At 41.6% G+C, this 23594-nt stretch overlaps 1 pseudogene across 1 annotated transcript; it reads left to right on the plus strand.

Annotated features, from left to right (window-relative positions):
- The first annotated feature begins 4977 nt into the window (after positions 1-4977).
- LOC146450816 (uncharacterized) lies at positions 4978-8187 on the plus strand (annotated as a pseudogene). The gene is made up of 3 exons (XR_014860219.1): positions 4978-6879; positions 7721-7816; positions 7964-8187. The product of XR_014860219.1 is annotated as an uncharacterized LOC146450816 (transcript).
- The last annotated feature ends 15407 nt before the right edge of the window (positions 8188-23594 follow it).

Below are 23594 nucleotides of genomic sequence, written 5' to 3' on the forward strand. Positions count from 1 at the left end.
ACCAAATATGAACCTATTATTTGTTTTACTTTTTTAATTACACCGCCATCATCATAACAACTCAATACACCGCAAACTGTGATCCGCTCTGATAAAGGGTTAACACTCGAAACCTCAGCTTTGAAATTTCTCGCTCACTGACTAAATTACTTATCAACTCTGTTGATTAAACCAAACATTGATTCGTCTCTATCCTCCCACCGACGCAATACCACAGTTTCTTTAGAAACTAGCTCCTTTTCTACACTGCAAATCACTTTGCCAATGAAAAGTAGAACCTATGCGTTCCTGTGAATTTTTAAACTCGAATGAAGTTCGTCAGCACTATCATATTGATCTCTTGTTGCCAATGGAAGAAGTATTCTAGAAGGTCGCTTTTGTTTTGATCGCCTCTTTGTCCTCTCCTCTTATTCCCCTTCCCCTTCCCCTCCCCCTCCCCTTCCCCCCTCCCCTTAGGAAGGCCTGATACTCAGGCTATGTTCTTGGCCGATTGTCGATGTCACCCAGTCGTAACGGGAAATTCTGATAGCCTCATTAAATACTTAATCAGTTAAAATCAGGAAATTTAAATCGAGGAAGTTTCTTTCCCTTGAGACTTAATGAAAGATCAAACGTTTAGTGTGGATAGACATATTTTCCATACTGAAATTTTGTTGTATTCTAGTTACTTTCAGTTCTTTAGAGGACTCCACATACCTCTCTATGTATCAGCGACCCAAGTGGTTAATTGAACTCTCGCGGTATACTGGTATACCGCTAGAGTATACTGTAAAAAGAAGTATACTGGTTCACTCAATCTCCACTCGTTTCCAAAAATCAATCACTAGAGTTAATCTCACTTCTGACTACCCCGATTATACGAATGGTTGGTTTCATCAACACAGTTGACCAGGTCATTTGTTCTTAGTATTCTAATTTTACCCCATTCCCATTTAAGAGAGCAATTCTTTTCTTTTCCTTGCCTTTGTGCATGCCGGCTAAACGGCATGGAGGAAATAATTTGGAAACGCAATCCAGATGATTAAGATTCTATCAAAAACAAGGACACCAGAGTAATCCCTTAAAAAATAAAAAAAAAGCAAAAGGGTTTGCTAAAGTAGGTCCAGTGTACTTGAGTCGTACAGGTAAAAATAAGGGGGTTCTGTGCTTTAACAGAGGAAGCAGTATTATTTGTTCTCAGACTCAATTATTGCATATTGGAGGTACTTTTGTGCTATGAAGGTTTTGAAACATGAAATGCAAAATGCCGAGCCAGAATTGATTCTACCTGTCACACTATATGGCGCCAGCCAAATTCGACTTGCATGATTGATGCCTCAGTGACAGTCCATTTTTTAGGTTTATGGATGATTTAAGTAAGTGGGTTCCAACGCCCCTGGAAATAAAAATGTTCTTTGTTTTAAGCTTCTTATGGTCACCGTTGATGAATAGCGTCGCTTTTAATTAGCAAAGAACGTGATCCTGACACACCTTCAATTCGAGGAGCAAAATATTGGTACCAAGTTCGAAGTGTTAACTGACGACGAGGAAACAAATATCAAACTTTTACTCTACGGAAATTCGCTGTAATTAGAAGACCTTGAGGAATGTAATTTTGGCATGACCAAGTGGATGTCTGTATACCATTTTCCTGAGGCATGAGGCTGCTAGGGTTGATAACAATTCCTTGCACTGCTTAGGAGTCTTATATGATGCGGTCGGAAGCTTCCCAAAGGGTCCCAATAGCTAGCGAAAATAGTTAGACAGCAAGTAGACAGTTTCGTAAAAGAGACTGACCGTATATGCTTTTTCAACTGATGTTTAAGGAAAATATTGCTACCCTCTGAGAGTACGAAACAGGCCATTTGGTATTTTTATTTTGCCATTTTTACCCAATAAATTGGCTCAAAGAGACATCAGTTGTTTTGGGCTTTTGGGATGCACTCTCCTTACGGCTACAAAAAATCAAAGCGAAAAAATTTTTACCGGATAGTACATTTTATTAGCTTTGTACTGATATATAGTTTATGGTTGTTGCATTTAAGACGGCGCGCAAATATTTTTTTTCGTGAAGGACACCCGCGAAGGTATCCGGTAACCAATATGGACGGCGGCCCCTGTTGTCAACTGGGGAGGGGGGAGGGAGTGCGGCGGGGGGGGGGGGGGGGGTGCTTGAAAACGAGCGCCGGAGTCGCGAGTTTGTACGGGGGTCTGGAGACATCCTCCTTTAGAAAATTTTGAAATCTAGAGGCTCGGAAATGGTTTTTTCAACATTCTCCATTAGATATTTTCTGTCGAAAAGTTTCCGACAGTTTTTGTATAAGGTTGTAGCTTTGTAAATTCTCGTCACAAAATAGTACGATTCAAACACTACTTTCATCTAGTGAATACTCTTATGTATTTTACGACTTTTCTCAAACTGATATAATAAATATTACAAATTTTGTAAAATACAACTGCAACGACTGGAGACTTCACTGCAGAATGCTAAAATGAAGTACAATTTTGAGGACAGCTTTTTCAGTTGAGATCACAAAGCTCCACTGTGATGTTCACAAGCAGCACATAAATTTTCAGTAGCAAGTGAAAAATTTCAAAATCCTAGCTCTGAAATCCATGTTTGTTGTTCCCTGCAGAGAGGGTGAAGAATTGAGTAAACATGTGACAACAGAAATGCAAACATGGAAATCTTTCAAGATACATGTTAGCTTATAAAATTCTATGATAAATATCAGACTTTGTACATTAAATAGAGAGTGAAAAGTAAAACAATTAAAGTGTATTTTCAAATTAAGGTTTATTTCAGCTTGTAACAATCTTCTAAGGAAAGGACCACATTTTTGCAGACCACTTCGTGGGGCGTATTATTGCATGTTTTTAAGGTAAATTTTTTACTTTAAGTATGTGATAAAAGCATATTTAAACACTCAACAACAGCACCACTCTAACTTAATTGTGTGAGTCCAATTAAAAAGACATTTCAAGTTTCTTACATTCTGATAATGGTACCTAGGCATCGAAGAATCACTAAATACATTGTCAACTGGCTGGGCACAGTTCAGTTGTCGCTGAAGTCAGAAAAAGAAAAGTATCTCACCTCCATCATTCGCTTCATACATATCCCTTTTCAACTTGGTGCCAATAAAACAACCCACTCATGGAATTTTCATGCAACAAAATACTTCGTTAAACAAAATGTTAAACATGGCGAAAACGTGGCGGCACGCGAAAACATGGCGGCACGAATAGCGAGGCCCAGGCCTAGTGCTGAAACAAAATGACGCGCCATCAATGGGTGTGGGTAATAGTAAGAATTTCTGCCCTCGGCCTCCATATGCTGCAGGTCTCATTGTAAAATAAAACCCTGAGCGCGAGGAAAAAAGTTGATCAAATGAAAACCATCACGGTCTGCATATTGTACTTACTTCAGTCAAAATTGAAGGCCACGTGCACGGTCTTCGTCTTGCCTGTTGTTTTGAACTGGATGAACTGGACGTGGAGGCCTCACAGGCCTGACAACTACAACAAAAGTTGAGGTGTATGAAGTCAGGCGATACATTTAAGTGCTGTGATTGACTACTGAAGTCCAGAAGCAAGAGAATCAAGTCAAAATATTATTGCTCACCCTGCACAGTTTGCCACCGGCCCATGTAAAATCGCCTCTCTCTTCTAATATTTGACTGGAAGATCCTAATGTGACTTGAGTTTGCCCGCGCAATTTGCCTCATGTTCTCAAGGTTCATTTTCAAATTCCCCATTTTCGTTGGATCTTCTGTGAAGATACTGTAATGTTCACTGATATTTCTTTGAGAACTGAGTGCCGACTTAAATCTTCTATTTCCGTCAAAAAATCAATTTGATACCCTTTCTCCCTTGCAACTAAACTTAGCGGGTGATTTTAATGTGTCAAGCCAATCTTGGTGACCGAGCTGAACTATATTCTGATATTTGAAAGTCGGATTGTTGCAACGAAAGGAAACGCTTTATTTCAAGGTATGAGTAATAACTGAGGGGGATCATGTGTTGGTTATTGCTTTCACAAATTTGGTGGCTCCTAAAAGAGCCGTTGTGTTGAAAAAAGAATCACCTCTATGGGAGGTAATACATCTTCCGGAACTAAACTCTGACACGTTCTACACATCAGAAACTCTCAAACATAAGCGAGAGAGCGCGCTGAGAGTTCAGTTCGCGAGCGTACCCAACTGTTTAAGTCATGAACACTAGATGACACGAATTCGATGACACAATGGACGCGTACAAAAAGTGACGCGGTATAAAAGCCTAAAAATCTGTCGCTGAGAACATACACGTTGATTCGTGCATTGATGGACGAGCTATTAAGTAATTTACGACTTTCAGTAACTTCCAAACATGGGCGGGAGAGCGCGCTAAGAATTCGGTTTGTAAGCGTATTGTCCGCATTTAAAGCAAGTATCGCGCGAATGATTGATCAGCTCTGGATAAGACAGAATGAAATATGGCAGTAGCGAAGACAGAAATTCTGTGTGACCTTCGAGAACAAGTAAAACTAGCCGCTTCTGTTCATAAAAGTCTGGAAAGAGGACAATAGGCATAAACTGTGTTGAAACCGCTAATTAATTCTGAAGACCCCAAAGGCGTTTCGGGGAAAGGCTGCTGGCATTTAATCGAAATTCAGCACAACTGTTCGGCGCAGTGAGATACATGGTTGACTACCATATGATCATATGATCATACAAGCGATCGGGGTTGCTCGGAACTCTATTGTCTGCACAGGCAGCCCAAGCGCGAAATAAGAGGAATAAATGACACGTACGCGAACGCGTACGTGACTCTTGCCTTCGAGGGGTGTTGTGTTACAAAGATTTGATTTACAAAGGTTTGTATGGGAAATTTACGGGTTTGATTTAAATACCTAAAATTTAATGTTCTGTGAATAAAACTGCCTTACCCTGTATCCGTGTTGTACTCTTTGTTGTTTCCCTGCGTTTGAGGCCTTTTTGAAGCGTTTTCAGCGAGTTAGCGCCGGTGGTGGTGATCCACTAGAAAGAAAGAGAAGGCTGGCTGGCTCAGAATCGAACCATCGTACTGCGAAGGCCAAAATATTCCCGAGGAATAGACGTAGCCGCTTCAAATCACGATCAGCCGAAGCGTGAATAACTTCCTTCACTGTCCGCAGGTCGCTGGTTCAGAAATCCCATCGTAACCGCTTGAAAATCGCTCGTTTACCAGCTCAAATCTGCGTCTTTCGCTGCTGCATCATGCGTATACCCAACGGCCAAGATACCAGATTTGAAAATCAAAGCTTAGCGACCGCGTCCGCTCGACAAAAACAGCACTCGGTCGGGGTGGGACGGCACTATTGCCTACATGCAAATCAACACCCTGTTAGGGTACGCTGCGTCAGATTTCACCGGAAACCGCGAACGCTCGATGGGTTATTTGAAACCCCAAGAAAAGCTGCGAACGCAAAATTGAATTTCAGTTTTGAACTTTCAACGTTCATTTTGTCCTGGGCGCCAGTCCGATAACCAGTTCGTTGAGTTCGTTGGTGAATTTCGTCGCTCAAACAGTTCAACAGTTCTTTTCAGAGATAAAATCCAAAAGTTCTTTTCAGAGCTATCCTTCAGTGGTTCTATTTAGATTTAGAACAGCCAACAGTTCTTCTCAGAGCTAAATTTCACTAGCAGAATGCTGTCGAAAGTGGCGAGAGACGAGACGGAGTATATTCCTCCCAAGAAAAAAGCCAAATCGCTTGGTTATTCAGCTGAGTGGAAATTATGGTAAGCTTCTTTCAGTTATCATTTTTTCTCGATACAAAAAAAAAACGCTTCTTATTTCATTTAAACCTGTAAATAAAGTCGTTCACGTCATTCGTAGGTTATTGGCTAATTATGCATACCAAGAGGGTGCTGTGACGCCTATACAGGATATGATTGACCACGCAGAGCAAAGTAAGGAGAGCAATAGCGGATCATACTTGAGTTATTCGTCGTTGGGTCTTCTTCTACACGATGTTTGGCCTGGTTCAATTCAAAAAGTAAAGAGAGGTCCACGTAAACAACAACAGAATGTTTATTTAAATCTGAGTAGAAATGACCCAGCACCGAAACAACATCAATGTTGGATTCCGCTGTCAGATGAACTGGCTGGTATAAGCATTCCAAGTGACTGGAAAATGATGACGGACAAAAGTAACTTTGTATCCTTCGTTCGCCCAGAGAAACGGGAGTTCAACAACGTTAGAGCGGTAACTGAAGTGGTCGTGTCAAAACCTGCCAATTCAGCCAACGCTTTTATCACCATCAAGGCTCATGGATGCCAAAAGGATTTAAGTGATGTCCCCGGTCTTTCTTCGTTATCCGTTCAAGGTCAAGTTAGTCTGGCCTTAGAGTACATCCAAAAATCCTCCTTTTGCAATGGGTTTGCCCTTCCCGAAGGAGAAAGTATTCAAGCCTTTGTGCCACATGTGTCAGGATTGTACAACGACCTGTCAAATGATGGCCAAGACAACATCAGTTTGGTGTTTTCCTCTCAGTGCAAAATTTTTGCCGTTCCCGGGGCTCGCTGCTCAGAGTGCAACAAATTATTTAAAATGCAAAACAAAAAGAGGTAGCGCAAGGAAAAACGCATCGGCATTAACCCTAAATGCAACAAGCGATATTTGGCCAAGGAAGAAGTTGTCCTGCAACTAAAACAAGAAAGGAGCAACAGGATCAATGCGGAGAGGAGAGAAAAATACTGGAGAGACAAATTCGAGAACGAGTGTTTCAGAATGGATGACGAGGATAACGCGGATCTTTCGACCATGCTACAGAACGCGGCCAAAGAAAAGGTACCTGACGAGATGGTATGTCTTTGGGAGCAACAGAAGAAAATAATGCAAACAAAAACCAAACATGGATACAGATGGCATCCTAAGTAAGTACAAGCTTTTGGAATTTGTTTTATTTTATTGTCGCTTAGCATGGTAAGGTCTTCAATGTTGTGACGACGCAAAATTAAGCTTCAAAAAAGTTGCCGTCGTTGAAAATAAAAAAAAAATTGAAAATGTACCTATGGTCGATACAGAACTAGAGCATTCTTTCAAAGGGTAATCCTAGAATTAAAATAGGATTGGAAAAGAAGATCATGTATAACGCATTTCTTATTAGCTCATTTACTTGAACAATTAAACACATTTCTCGCAATAACTATCAACTGTCGGAAACGGCAAAAGTAATAAGCGAATGGCTTGCGACAAATTGTAGTTTTGCTCAATACAGGTTGCAAGTACAGTAGAACCCCTATTAAACGATGTGAAAAGGAATCGCGGCATCTTATGCAAAACGACAAAAAAAGATCTTTCAGTCGCCACTTTCTATTTTACACTGTTAACTGTCAACGGCTGGTTGAAAGCAAAGTCAAACTTCGAACTTAACATTCTTGTGGGCCGATAAATGAGAGGTAAAAACAGTAGGAGAAGCCTTCTCGGGACTGCCAAAAGGTGGCCGCGGCCGCTTAATACGGGTGGCCGTTAAATAAAGGTTTTGTTCACCTTATTACATGAAATTTTGGCGACACTAAATAAAGGATTTTTCAAAATCGCAAAATTAACGTGTCGCCAAAATTTCATGTAATAAGGTACATTATTATAGTTGGAATAATTTCGGGACTTTTATAACTGGCCGCCTAATAGGGGGTAGCCGCTTAATAGGGGTTCGACTGTATTTATACAACAACTTTCTAACTTCTTGTTGTTGTTCTTATTGCTTTTTGACAGGATCATCAGGTTATGCATTGACCTATACTGTAAAAATCCTCACGTTCTTGACCCGCTAAGGAAGTTCATTACTCTCCCAAGCAATCGCACAATAAGGTATAACAAGACTAGATGTTAACCCGTTTTTTTAAACGTACGTGTCATTCACGTGGCTCTTTACATATCATGCATCGTGTTAATTAAGAATAGTATACAATTCCACTTACAGATCCTAACAAATAAAACCTATTTGCATGTTTCCAGATTTTACAAGAACAAAGTAGAGGAAAAACCCGGATGGAACGACCAGGTGCTAAAGTGGTGTTTGGAGGCAGCACTGGAGAAAGGCCTCAAGAAGGAAGACTACTGGGGAGGCTTTTTAATTGACGAAATGAAAATTCAGGTTCGTAATACATACTTCTCCGAGCAGCTTCGACAATGAAGTATAGTTGTGTTGCACCTGATTTTATCATCCTTTATTGATTATTTATTGATTGTAAAGACTCGCTTCTTTCTAGTGGATCACCACCACCGGCGCTAACTCGCTGAAAACGCTTCAAAAAGGCCTCAAACGCAGGGAAACAACAAAGAGTACAACACGGATACAAGGTAAGACAGTTTTATTCACAGAACATTAAATTTTAGGTATTTAAATCAAACTCGTAAATTTCCCATACAAACCTTTGTAAATCGAATCTTTGTAACACAACACCCCTCGAAGGCAAGAGTCACGTTCGCGTTCGCGTACGTGTCATTTATTCCTCTTATTTCGCGCTTGGGCTGCCTGTGTTGTCTGTTGTCTGCTTGTACATTTGATGGACAAATCAGTTCCACTGGGTATTCGCAACTGCAGGCAATTTTGAATAAATTTGCATTTGTAAGGACAAACCGCAACCAATTAGAGTCCATCGAGAAACCACATGGGAGCTCTAGTGCGTCATAAGTAATTTATGCCATTAAGTAAGTATATGTCCTTCAAACAAAAGCCATTCTACGCCATGATAACTTGTGAGCATGAATCGAATTAACGTAAACGTAAGTACAGTCGAACCTCCCTTTACGACCACCTCTCATTAGCGATCACTTTTTCCAAAATACCAAACGTTTTTAAGTCAAATCACTATAGATGGAACCTCTCGTAGGCGACCACCTCTCGTTAGCGACCACTTTTAGAGATGATTGTTTAAAATTTTCAATTGTTTTTAACCTCCCGTAGGCGACTACTTGACACACAATGCGGTTACACTCGCCTTCTACCCGAGGTAACCCTGTGGGTAATTGCCTTGGGTTGGGATCGGTTTGGGTTTCCGGTCAGGTTTAATCCTCCGGTTACATTGCAAATAATTACCCGAGGTCAGCTTATGGAGATTGCAAACCGCGAAACGTATGGTTTGCTTGCGGTCGTTCTTCTGCTTCTTATACGGCAATACCCGGTTGATTTAGCGATCCAAAACTTCGTGTTTAAGAAGAATGCGGAGAAGGCGTCTGCGATTACAATTTCTACAATCTCTTCAGATGCTGTATTTGTTTTATAGAACTCGTTGCCTGCAAGTTGCACGCCGGCCAAGACGTGTTTGGGTATTCCCTCGTCCTCGGAAGTGGTTTCAGGAGCTACTTTTAAACAACAGAGCTCTCGATCACTGGTCGACAGAAAAATTCCTAGTGTCTCGGGCTACTTTTGAGTTTATCTGTTTATCAGCGGAACATCACAAAAATGTGCCCAGCATTTGCTGCGGTTTACGGATTTACTTTTTTCTTCCACCCGATTGGTTGAACTACTCTTGTGGTTAGATAAACCACTGCTAAACCCTACGACTTGGTTCGGGAAACGTCATGGGTAATTCTTTTGTTCTTTTTGATGTATCCATAGCGATTTCCCATGGGCAGTTACACACAAAACACAGACTTCCCGTGGGTAAGGTCTCACTTTCCCGTGGGTAAAGGGTCTAATGTAACTAATACGAGTGGCCAGCTTACTGGATGCTATTCATCCCAAGAACTATTACACCGCAAAAAACGTGACATTAAACTGTATCTCTCACGGGCGGAAATTGAAAAATGTGTCGCCTTAATATATTGGCCACAGCGGACGCCGTAAACCTCACAGTCGGATTTACCGGAAGTTTCTCCCGAAATAGCTTAGCATTGAAACAATTAATAAAGTGCACATGCACTAGTGTACACTGAAATAAACTTTAATCAGATTAAATCCCTTGTAGAAGAGTCCAGTGTGTTGAGCTGTCGTGCAGTGTGTAATAATTTAATACTTAATGTCAGTGCACGTTTTGAGCTCAAACTAAACTGACACGCGTGGCCTCTGAGCTATAAAGTGCGCCAGGAGTATCGGCTCTTGAGTGCGTTCAACTGTCCTGCAGCAGTTTATTGTTAGCTCCAAACTTATCAACGCACAAGTGTGGGATTGTTTTGCAACCTAAAGGCCTGCTGGTGTTTTTAATGCTGGTAATCACGGACATCACAGGTTTTATAAAAGAAGTGTCAGAGTTGCTACCTTTTGGCTCACGTCGGTTCTGTTCCCTGAAAAATGTAGACAGCGCCACCTGGAGTAACAAGAGTCAAGTTTCTTTCACAAGAATTGTCTCACTCACTGTATCAAGTAACTTGTGAGATACAATCAATCATTATAGACCCTAAGACTTTTTACCTAGAATAATTTTGGACCAGTCTTAATAAACTTGTAGCTAAGAAAAGTTATTACTATGGGTTTCGATAAGCACTAGCAAAAGGGTTAGGTCTCCGCAATTACGAAATGTAAATTACTCGAAATTTAGACCACCTGTGGTCTGAATTACTATTCAGTCAAAAATGTTACGAGATACGATCCCTTGCTTAAAAATGATTCTGGAATGACAACAATAACTGTCACTAACAGTAACTAAATTTCATAACAACTATAAAATGGCGTTTTACAACATATTATTACAAGTTTTGATCCATATTATGAGTCGGTAGTTCATTGTCATTGGCCCTCTTATGGCATCACTTATATCTCAACACAAAAGTTAATGAAAATCTAGACTGTTCACAGTCCCCCTATTTTTCCGTGGGATTCTCGAAAACGGTGCACTTCGATGGCGCTGCCGCCATCTTGGTTTGAGAAACCTACTACGATATGGGGAGAGCGTCTAAACTACCGAGGGGAGGGGAGCGGAGTTGGGAGGCGGCGCTTCTGCTGATCCTACGTTCCTACTGATCCTAGGTTCCTGCTCATCTTGTGTTCCTACTGAACCTACGTTCCTACTGATCCTTGCTTCCTATTGATCCTGTGTTCCTACTAATCCTATGTTTCTACTGATCCTGTGTTCCTACTGATCCTACGTTCCTGCTGATCCTACGTTCCTACTGATCCTACGTTCCTACTGATCCTTGGTTCCTATTGATCCTGTGTTCCTACTGATCCTGTGTTCCTACTGATCCTGTGTTCCTACTGATCCTACGTTCCCACTGATCCTGTGTTCCTACTGATCCTGTGTTCCTACTGATCCTGTGTTCCTAATGATCCTACGTTCCTACTGATCATACGTTCCTACTGATCCTGTGTTTCTACTGATCCTAGGTTCCTATTGATCCTTTGTCACTACCGATCCTACGTTCCTATTGATCTTGTGTTCCTACTGATCCTACGTTCCTACTGATCCTTGGTTCCTATTGATCCTGAGTTCCAACTGATCCTGTGTTTCTACTGATCCTGTGTTCCTACTGATCCTACGTTCCTGCTGATCCTACGTTCCTACTTATCCTACGTTTCTATTGATCCTTGGTTCCTATTGATCCTGTGTTCCTACTGATCCTGTGTTCCTACTGATCCTGTGTTCCTACTGATCCTACGATCCTACTGATCCTAGGTTCCTATTGATCCTGTTTTCCTACTGATACTACGTTCCTATTGATCCTGTGTTCCTAATGATCCTACGTTCCTACTGATCCTGTGTTCCTACTGATCCTGTGTTCCTAATGATCCTACGTTCCTATCGATCCTACGTTCCTACTGCTCCTGTGTTCCTACTGATCCTACGTTCCTAATAATCTTACGTTCCTACTGCTCCTGTGTTCCTACTGATCCTACGTTCCTACTAATCCTACGTTCCTACTGATCCTTTGTTCCTACTCATCCTGTGTTCCTATTGATCCTGTGTTCCTACTGATCTTGTGTTCCTACTGATCCTGTGTTCCTACTGATCCTACGATCCTACTGATCCTAGGTTCCTATTGATCCTGTTTTCCTAATGATCCTACGTTCCTACTGATCCTATGTTCCTACTGATCTTGTGTTCCGACCGTTCCATTTTTCCTACCGATCCTACGTTCCTACTGATCATGTGTTCCTAGTGATGCTGCGTTCCTACTGATCCTGTGTTCCTACTGATCCTACGTTCTTATTGATCCTGTGTTCCTACTGATCCTTTGTTCCTAATGATTCTGTGTTTCTACTAATCTTGTGTTCTTACTGATGCTGCGTTCCTACTGATCCTGTGTTCCGACTGATTGTACGTTCTTATTACTCCTGTCTTCCTACTGATCCTACCTTTTTACTGTTCCTGTGTTCTTGCCGATCCTACGTTCCTACTGATCCTGTGTTCCTACCGATCCTGTGTTCTTACTGATTCTACGTTCCTACTGATCCTGTGTTCCTACACCTCCTACGTTCCTACTGATCCTATGTTCCTACTGATCTTGTGTTCCGACCGTTCCATTTTTCCTACCGATCCTACGTTCCTACTGATCATGTGTTCCTAGTGATGCTGCGTTCCTACTGATCCTGTGTTCCTACTGATCCTACGTTCTTATTGATCCTGTGTTCCTACTGATCCTTTGTTCCTAATGATTCTGTGTTTCTACTAATCTTGTGTTCTTACTGATGCTGCGTTCCTACTGATCCTGTGTTCCTACCAATCGCACGTTCCTACTGATCCTACCTTCCTACTGATCCTACGTTCCTACTGCTCCTGTGTTCGTACTGATGATACGTTCCTACTGATCGTTTGTTCCTACTGATCCTACGTTCCTATTGATCCTGTGTTCTACCGATCCTCTGTTCCTACCGATCCTACGTTCCTACTGATCCTGTGTTCCTGCTGATCCTACCTTCCTACTGTTCCTGTGTTTCTACTGATCCTACGTTCCTACTGTTCCTGTGTTTCCACTGATCCTGTGTTCCTACCGATTCTACGTTCCTACTGATCCTGTGTTCCTACTGATCCTACGTTCCTACTAATCCTACGTTCCTACTGATCCTGTGTTTCTACTAATGCTGCGTTCCTACTGATCCTGTGTTCCGACTGATTGTACGTTCTTATTACTCCTGTCTTCCTACTGATCCTACCTTTTTACTGTTCCTGTGTTCTTGCCGATCCTACGTTCCTACTGATCCTGTGTTCCTACCGATCCTGTGTTCTTACTGATTCTACGTTCCTACTGATCCTGTGTTCCTACACCTCCTACGTTCCTACTGATCCTGTGTTCCTACTGATGATACGTTCCTACTGATCGTGTGTTCCTACTGATCCTACGTTCCAACTGATCCTGTGTTTCTACCGATCCTGTGTTGCTACCGATCCTACGTTCCTACTGATCCTGTGTTCCTACTGATCCTACGTTCCTATTGATCCTGTGTTCCTACTGACGCTACGTTCCTATTGATCCTGTGTTCCTACTGATGCTACGTTCCGACTGATCCTGTGTTCCTACTGATCCTACGTTCCTACTGATTCCACGTTCCCACTGATCCTACGTTCCTACTGATCCTGTGTTCCTACTGATGATATGTTCCTACTGATCGTGTGTTTCTACTGATCCTACGTTTCCACTGATCCTGTGTTTCTACTGATCCTGTGTTGCTACCGATCCTACGTTCCTACTGATCCTGTGTTCCTACTGATCCTGTGTTTCTACTGATCTGGTGTTTCTACTGATCCTGTGTTCCTACTGATCCTGTGTTTCTACTGATCCTACGTTCCTACTGTTCCTAGGTTCCTACTAATCCTGTGTTCCTACTGATTCTGTGTTCCTACTAATGCTGCGTTCCTACTGATCCTGTGTTCCTACTGATCCTACGTTCCTACTAATCCTACTTTCCTACTGATCCTACGTTCCTACTGATCGTGTGTTCCTACTGATCCTACGTTCCTACTTATCCTGTGTTCCTACCGATCCTGTGTTCTTACCGATCCTATGTTCCTACTGATCCTGTGTCCCTACTGATCCTACCTTCCTACTGTTCCTGTGTTCCTACTGATCCTACGTTCCTACTGTTCCTGTGTCTCTATAAATCCTGTGTTCCTACCGATCCTACGTTCCTACTGATCCTGTGTTCCTACTGATCCTTTGTTGCTACTAATCCTACGTTTCCACTGATCCTGTGTTCCTACTGATCCTACGTTCCTACCGATCCTACGTGCCTACTGATCCTGTGTTCCTTCCGATCCTACCTTTCTACTGTTCCTGTTTTCCTACCGATCCTACGTTCTAACTGAACCTGTGTTTCTACCGATCCTGTGTTCCTACCGATCCTACGTTCCTACTGATTCTGTGTTCCTACTGATCCTACGTTTCTACTAATCCTACGTTCCTACTGATCCTGTGTTTTCCTACCGATCCTACGTTCCTACTGATTCTGTGTTCCTACTGATCCTACGTTTCTACTAATCCTACGTTCCTACTGATCCTGTGTTCCTACTGATGCTGCGTTCCTACTGATCCTGTGTTCGTACTGATCCTGTGTTCCTACTGATGCTGGGTTCCTACTGATCCTGTGTCCCTAATGATCGTACGTTCCTACTGATCCTGTGTTCCTACTGATCCTGTGTTCCTACTGATGCTGCGTTCCTACTGATCCTGTGTTGCTACTGATCCTGTGTTCCTACTGATGCTGCGTTCCTACTGATCCTGTGTTGCTACTGATCCTGTGTTCCTACTGATCCTGTGTTCCTACTGATTCTACGTTCCTACTGATCCTGTGTTGCTACTGATCGTGTGTTCCTACTGATCCTGTGTCCCTAATGATCGTACGTTCCTATTGTTCCTGTGTTCCTACTGATCCCGTGTTTCCACTGATGCTGTGTTTCTAGTGATCCTGTGTTCCTACTGATCCTGTGTTTCTACTGATCCTACGTTCCCACTGATCCTAGGTTCCTATTGTACCTGTGTTCCTACTAGACTGTTGACAGTCCCCCTATTTTTCCCTGGGATTCTCGAGACGGGTTTGCTTTGATGGAGCTGCCGCCATCTTGGTTTGTAAAAGCGAGCGCGATCTGGGGAGAGTGTCTTAACTACCGAGGGGAGGGGAGCGGAGTTGGGAGGCGGCAGGAAAAATATGGAAACTTTAACAGCTTCTCACTGTCTTGTGTTCGAGGGGCGTGCTGAGGCTTTGTCGCCTCGACTAATTGAATCAAACAAAAAATATACTCCCCAGAGATAAACATGTCAAATTGAAGGAAATACGATAGTCTTTGTTACAGTACCGTTTCTGTACCATTTCGAAACAAAGTACAGTTGCGAAATAAAATGAAGTTGCGAAAGTCTTTCGAGTGTAGGCTTGAAAATACAGTACAGTACATCAGCTATTTGCAAAGTGAATTTCAATACAAGCGGAACACATGCAGTGAAGCTAACAGCGAAACCTTGAGATACAGGCCGCATTTGTAAGATTTATTTTAAAATAGCAGGCGGCGATTTCGGGAAGAAAGACAAGTACATTTCCGCAGAAAACTTGTTTAAGAGAAAGTCCGTGTTAGATTCGACCGATCAATTTGGGCCAATCGCTCGATTTCCTTCAAATTTTCAGCAACAGACAAAGTTGATATAACATTCATGAAAACACATTTCTTTTGATTCTAAACTTAACAATATCCGAAATTTTGGGGCGAATGTTCAACCCCCCGGAACTCCGAAAATCGACCTTTCACCGAGTCGAAATTAACCCGTTTTCGGATGTTTACCGCCGAAAGAATATTTATCCGAAAAACTTTACATTTATACCACAAACATATACACTATACTAATTTACAAATATGGTATATACAACTCATATTATTGAGAATTTTGAAAAGGAAGGCATCTCAAATATACCAATGTTAACGATTCGTGCACAGAGCCTGTCAAGTGTTGCGACAAAAACCAACATTTCTCAAAATTCTGACTTAGTCTGGAAGTCTCGTGTTTTTTTTCAAAGAGTACTAGGATAGTGTCCTTAAACTACGGAAAAATATTTAGTGCATCTCTATACTGCGAAAAGATACGGTCGCAACAATTTTGGGCAAATCTCTTATTTTCCGACCCTTGTTGTGTGACAGCGATGGCATCCCAAGGCAACAAATTTCGACTTTTTCTGTCTTGACCGCAACTTAAAGTAGACAAATCCGTTTTAAAAGGGTAAACAATTAAAAACATACCTTAAAAGTTCCACAGTTTTGCTTTCAAGACTTTACGTTTCACCCATTAACTGTCAGCAAATTTGATGGCCGCGTCACGGATACCGTGACACGGGATCCGTGTTCCTTATTAGTTGGCTTGCAGGTGACGATCATGCTAGCTAAAAACCTGAACATCTCTACAGAGTTCCGTGAAATTAGTTCTGTTATTCAACCGGGCTCTCTGCCGACCAAACAATCATCAGTTGCAGAGAAAGATGTTTGAACGTGAAAGGCTTTTGAAAGTTGTCGTCCATCTTTGTTTATATATAACCGCTGACCGCAAAAACACTTCTGTCTGCGAACAGGAAATGAGGAATAACTGTAGATGGGCCAATTTTCTCCTTGATTAAAAAAGTAAACAGCATAAGATCAAACTGGGTTTTGTGTTACGACTCTGTTTGTTGTTATTGTGAAAGGAGAAGCGTTTCATTAAGTATAGTTGAACACACTGACGTGTGTCTATCAAACATATTCAATAATCTCTTCGTGTGCATGACTAATCAGAACAACATAGTGACCGATCGATGATCTAAGAGAACAATGTCGAAAACCGAAATTTGCTCGTTTTCCGTTGTGTTGAACACCAAGTGTGGTCCTAATAGAGGTGACCATGACACAGTGTTCCTTCGCGAATGTTGCAGTGATATTTCTAGTCACCTGCGAAGTTGCCATTTGTCACGCGAGAAGATGACCGAAGTTGAACTTATACTGGCTCGTGCCGGGCTATTTGACCTCGGAGGCAGTAAGGTCAAGGAGATGTCCCACGCACAGAAATAATCTTGGCAGGTACTGGCAGCCTCCACGAACTTGCCAGTATCCTGAACATACTGGAAAGATCAAACGAGTCGATGGCGACAAAGTGATAAATTTAAAAACATCAAGAGAGATTTATACTCTGTATGGTGAAACAGCACAAGTGGGATCACGTGAGTTGTTGAAATGTTTTTATTCTATTTAAGTACGAACTTTTCATACATTTCCCTCTATTTTTTTCCCGCGAGCTATTTTTAGAGCAGTTCACGGCTGGTTCGCTATACGGCCAAATGTCTGGAAAGTTCAAAACACGACTAGACGTTTTGTGGCACAGCTACATCCCTCCAATTTTTTTTAAAATCCTTTTCCTAGTGCCAAAAGTTTCCAATTCATGAATTTTTCAGAAGTGATGTTTTATGAAAATTATTTGACATCGGATTTCCATACAAACACTGTTATTTCACGCCTGTTTGCCTACTCGTCAAAATGGCGTCGAAAACGGTGGTAAGGCCTATTTAAACGGATGACAATCGAAGAAAATTCAGTGCTGACTGTAATGCATGGTGATGAATATAGCCCTGGTATGCGCCATGGGTTGGGCACAATGTGTCCATGGCTCGCAAACGTTTTACCTTTGTAGACTGATTCTGGTGGGTATATTTCTATCTTCCCTTTATATACACCTTCTTCCACAGCATCGTCCCGAACCCCTATTTGAATTGAAGATTATAAAAGCTAAGGTGATAAAATTCAAGTTATAATGCATGGCATCTTTTTTTTATAGTCAAGAGCACGTTTTTAATAAATACGCATAGTTTACATTCCGCACGCACTGTGAGTAATGAGAGCCTCTACAGACATTTTCTTTGGTGCCACCATTATATTCATGGTAGAATTTTTTTCACTTGAAGTGCCAAACGAGAAGCCTTGTTAGCGATAACCAATGTCCTATCTTCGACACCATGTAGAGATTTTCCTACGCCGCACAAATGTGCCATTGAATCCGACCTATGCTGGACCCCTGGAGGTACCTGCAACATTTGTTTTGTTACATAGTTTAATAGCTAAGAAGTGAGTATTTATTAAAAAATTTTTTTCAAGAGTACAATGCCAGGAACAGAGCCATTTTTAAGTGGCAATGCAATGCAATGCCCGGATTTCATGGCGAATGGTCGTGTCGTGGTCGTCCTCAGTTCTTTGCCGGCAAGCCAATGCGTGTTTATGGAGTCACATAAAACCCAAGTGGCAGGCCAAGGCATATTTATTTAATACATATTGTATGGATGAGGGAAGTATGACGTCAGTGGTGACGTCACAGGGGCACAGGACACCCAGGCAGTGAAGTCACAAGAAGACCATGCGGCAGGTCAAGGCATATTTTTCACTTATTTTTATTCAATATATATTGGGTAGTTGAGTGAAGTGTGACGTCAATGATGACGTCACATGAGTACAGAAAGCTTAAGCGGCAGGTCAAGGCATATTTTCACTAAATTTTTTTAATTCAATATGTATTAAATGATGGAGTGGAGTGTGACGTCAGTGATGACGTCATATGGGGCACAGGAAGCCCAAGCGATGAAGTCACTACACGCCTAAGCGGCAGGTCAAGGCATATTTGCACTTAGTTTTTATTGGCTGGTGAAGAAGAGAGTGACGTCAACGCTGACGTCACAAATGGCCACTTGTGCAGCCGAAAGGGCTTCTTGTCTGGGTCTATTTCAGTAGCCTCCTCAACAAGCATCTCTTAGGGCGAAATGTGAAAAATTGGTCTCCTGTGGTTAGTAAAGAAAATATGTACGAAAAACCTTTAAAAATTAAAAGAAATAATAAATCTAACATATCTAATTAACCTTATCTACTTTTTAAGTTGCCAGCAACAAGGCACGAGTTACTGACAACAAGGTCATGTGTACCTACAACACTGCAATGGGGCTAGTGGCTGACGAACTTGAAGCGCATCACAACCCACTAACATTCCAGTTGGAAGTAACTTGGGAAACAGCAACACCAGAGGTAAAGGCGAAGTGCCTGATGAAGCGGGTTGTTACCACAACAATGCCATGATTGCATCCCTGAAAGACGTCGGGAAACGATTGGGCATCGAAGTGAAGAGCTATGACTACTCAGAGCCTGCGTATGGAAAAGATGTGTGCGACAGAATTCTATGTCCAATGAAAACCTCAATTCGTTCCTATTGCAATGAAGGCCACGACATTGCCACTGCCACAGATATGCGCAATGCCCTTCTTGAGCGACCCGTAAGAGGAGTAAGATAAAACCCCTGGGATACAAACAAGATAAAGAAAAGCTCTGCTAGCCTAGCCTCTGGTAGCGGTAGCCGTTCTAGGACGAAATTGTAGCTACAAAGTTTACAAATTTCAACTGAAAATTGCAAATTTTCGCAGTTTCCTGCATTTTCTTCTTTTTGCATTAGAATTCGCAGTTCTCGCTGAGACCATTCTGACGTCTCATTTATTGCAAGTTTCTTAAATTCGCAGTTGCTGTTTTTGTCAAGACCTTTCTGAAGTCTCATTTCTATATATTTCTCAGTTTTGAGATATTTTTTTTACAGTTTTTGTTATTATTTTAGTAAAATACATTTTAGATAACATAAAAGGGTTAATAATAAGTTGCCCAGTATAAACATGTATGCATTTGAAGTAGAAAATAAGCTAGAAATAATCAAGTAATTAACTTACTGTAGAAAATGCTCTGTTTCCGGTTCGATCAGACCGGAAATGTTGTTGCGGTCAGCGGTTGTTATTTCAAAACAAAGATGAACGACAACCTTCAAAAGTCTTTCCTCGATGTCAATTCTGCAACTGATGATTGTTTGGTTGGCAGAGTGCCCGGTTGAATAACAGAACTAATTTCACGGAACTCTGTAGAGATGTTCAGGTTTTTAGCTAGCATGATCGTCACCTGCAAGCCAACTAATAAGGAACACGGATCCCGTGTCACGGTACCATCAAATTTGCTGACAGTTAATCGGTGAAACATGAAGTCTTCGAAGCAAAACAGTGGAACTTTTAAGGTATGTTTTTAATTGTTTACCCTTTTAAAACGGATTTGTCTACTTTAAGTTGCGGTCAAGACAGAAAAAGTCGAAATTTGTTGCCTTGGGATGCCATCGCTGTCACACAACACGCGTCGGAAAATAAGAGATTTGCCCAAAATTGTTGCGGCCGTATCTTTTCGCAGTATAGAGATGCACTAAATATTTTTCCGTAGTTTAAGGACACTATCCTAGTACTCTTTGAAAAAATACACGAGGCTTCCAGAGTAAGTCAGAATTTTGAGAAATGTTGGTTTTTGTTGCAGCACTTGACACGCTCTGTGCACGAATCGTTAACATCGGTATGTTTGAGATGCCCTCCTTTTAAAAGTTCTCGATAATATGAGTTCTGTATACCATATTTGTGAAGTAGTGTAGTGTATGTGTTCGTGGTATAAATGTGAGGTTTTCCGGATAAATATTCTTTCGGCGGCAAACATTCGAAAACGGGCTAATTTCGACTCGGTGAAAGGTCGATTTTCGGGGGTTCGGGGGGTTGGAACATTCGCCTCAAAATTTCGGGTATTGTTAAGTTTAGAATCAAAAGAAATGTGTTTTCATCAATGTTATATCAACTTTGTCTTTTGCTGAGAATTTGAAGGAAATCGAACGATTGGCCCAAATTGATCGGCCGAATCTAACGCGGACTTTGTCTTAAGATCCCGGAAAGAGCTGGAGTTGCCAGCATTCCTCTAGGCGATCTTTTAAAAGCACATCGATCTTGGAGTTGAAGTGGATCCACAAGATGGGAAATCTTCACGTCGTTGCAAAAGCGCTTGCGAGGAAAGCCACGATCAGTAACGTTTCAAGCGCTTTGTGTGTGTTGTTTCGCCCCAGAGAATTGTTAAAAAAAGTCGTCCCTACAGTTCGCCATCTACTTCAAAGCAGTCTAAAGAGACGGAAAACTGCAGTCTGCCGCCTCTCAAACGTCCGCTGATTTTCAACTATCAGACCTCCAAGCCGACGAGACAAACGATAAAAATCAAAACATTCCCCACGATCTTCACATTACACGCCAGCCGTATCCACTTTTAGAACTGGCGGTGAAAGATACGTCAGTCATGCTGTCAACGCTTCAGAACTTCTATTGTCTACTTGACCAATGAGGTGTTGCCGTTGCTGGTGCAACGGGCCTTTGGAACGCGGGACGGTGAGAAGCTGTTACAGTCCCTCTATTTTTTCGCTTCCCATCCCCCACTCTATACTAACACCCACTCCTGCTCCCCTTGGTAGTTTAGACACTCTCCCCGATCGCGCTCGCTTTTACAAACTAAGATGGCGGCAACTCCATCGAAGCATACCGGTCTCGAGAATCCCACTGAAAAATAGGGGGACTGTGATCAGTCTCTGTTCCTACTGATCCTACGTTCCTACTGATCCTACATTCCTACTGATCCTGTGTTCCTACTGATCCTACGTTCCTACTGATCCTGTGTTCCTACTGATCCTACGTTCTTACTGATCCTACGTTCTAACTGATCCTGTGTTCCTACTGATCCTACGTTCCTACTGATCCTTGGTTCCTATTGATCCTGTGTTCCTACTGATCCTGTGTTCCTACTGGTCCTACGTTCCTACTAATCCTACGTTCCTACTGATCCTATCTTCCTACTGATCCTGTCTTCCTAGTGATCCTACGTTCCTGCTGATCCTGTGTTCCTACTGATCATGTGTTCCTACTGATCCTACGTTTCTACTGATCCTACGTTCCTACTAATCCTACGTTCCCACTGATCTTACGTTCCTATTGATCCTGTGTTCCTACTGATACTGCGTTGCTACTGATCCTACGCTCCTACTGATCCTACGTTCCTACTGATCCTGTGTTCCTACTGATCCTACGTTCCTATATTGATCCTACGTTCCTACTGATCCTACGTTCCTACTGATCCGGTGTTCCTACTGATCCCCTGTTCCTCTGTTCTCACTGTTCCTTTGTGCCTGCGTTCCCTCTGTACCCACAGTGCTGTGCCTACTGATCCTCTGTTCCTCTCTTCCACTATGTTCCACGAAGTAATGATTAACTATTTCAGTTCCCGGTATATGAGAGAGAACCCGAAATGTGGAGAGCACCTAAGAAACGTGTTGCCCAAGGCAATATCAGAGAGTTTTCCAAGCTTTTTGAATGGTCCCTGTTTTTTTTTTTTTTTTTTTTTTTTTTTTATAACGTAGCTCTAGAAAACGGGGTAAGAACCAAACAAGCCGCGCGCGACGAAATCTGTGAAATGAAAAGCGGGCTCTTTCAAACTGTTTGTTTCTATTAGTTTTCTAAGCTCTCTTTCCTAGATGGACTTTCATGTACCAAACAATTTAAATTTTTTTTTCCTCAAGATTCGAAACGTTTTCGTTGCCTAACTGATTATGGAAATTCACACAAATTTGCTATTTTGAGCTTACACTGTTTACCAAAAAAGAACTTCCTATAATTCCAATACCTCATGCTATTTGACGTAAACTGTACTTAAGTTCTTGCCGACTGCCTTAGTTTAGTAACTTGTCTTCTGAGCTAGCCGTGCAGACTTCTTGAAATATTTCATGCCGCTCAGCTGCTGTTTGGATCGTTTTCTTCTGCAGGAGAATTGTTTTCCCTGCAATGATTTAACCTCTGCATTGACTGAATTTACTTGCACCGTAATTGTTGTTCATCTTTAAGGTACGTCAGATGAGTTTTACTTTTCCATTGGCAAGCTTCGCTGCTTGTAGCTTACAAATGTCAATGTTTGCAATGCAAGGGTGTGTAGCCATTAAATTCTTTTGGACAAATTTACAAGCTGTGTAAACAACATTTGTTGGCAGCTGAAGAGCGAGTGGAGTACGAGTTCAGTCGATAAGGTTGTTTTTCGTCCTTTTTTAAAAAATTTTCCTATCTTCCTCAGTTGATACATTTGATTATCGTCAGCGCGAAGGAACTTTGTAACTCTACTTGCCTTCATTGCTAGCTGTGAACAAGGCGTGAAATTATTGTACCCGCACTATTTGTCGATCGTCTTTTTCTACGAGAGACTTGTATTATCTTCCAAAAAAAAAACAAAAGAAACGTTTAACTTTTGCACTGCGACTGAAAATAATTCCAAAACCTCTTAAAATAAATCCAGGAATTCACAAGTTGCATGCGTTTGAAAGAAGTGTGGGCACTGGGAACAAATAGAGATGAAGAAATGCATGCTGGGACGATCATCTTCAAAATGGCGGCACCAATGTATGTTTTCAAGGTTTGTGTACATTTTTGTGAATTTGTTATGCGTATTCTTGCTCTGTTATAGTGTCATCGGTTGAACGGTATATATTTTCTTTTAAACAGGTAAAACGCTATAGAAGGAGGTGTATCAACATTTTTATAGCTGGATTTCTGGCTTGAAGCTGGTATGAATTTGGCAACGACGGCCATCAAGCAGGTGGAATGTGGCATGGAGGAATTCAACTATTGACATAAGTGCTATATTAATAGTGAATGTAACAAAATGCTGTAGTTGATCAAATTATTTGATATAAGCTTTCTAAGTTTAATGTGTATTAAATATATCATTGTGATTGATTGAGTGATTTTTTGATACTCTTTACATATTTGACTTATTTATTACCGATCAATACTCTTGTTAAATGAATTATGTATCAAAAAATTCCAGATGTGATCACTTGTGGGCATAATGTGCAT

Source organism: Pavona decussata, unplaced genomic scaffold (genome assembly GCF_977016875.1).
Source record: "Pavona decussata unplaced genomic scaffold, jaPavDecu1.1 SCAFFOLD_425, whole genome shotgun sequence".
NCBI lineage: Eukaryota > Metazoa > Cnidaria > Anthozoa > Scleractinia > Agariciidae > Pavona > Pavona decussata.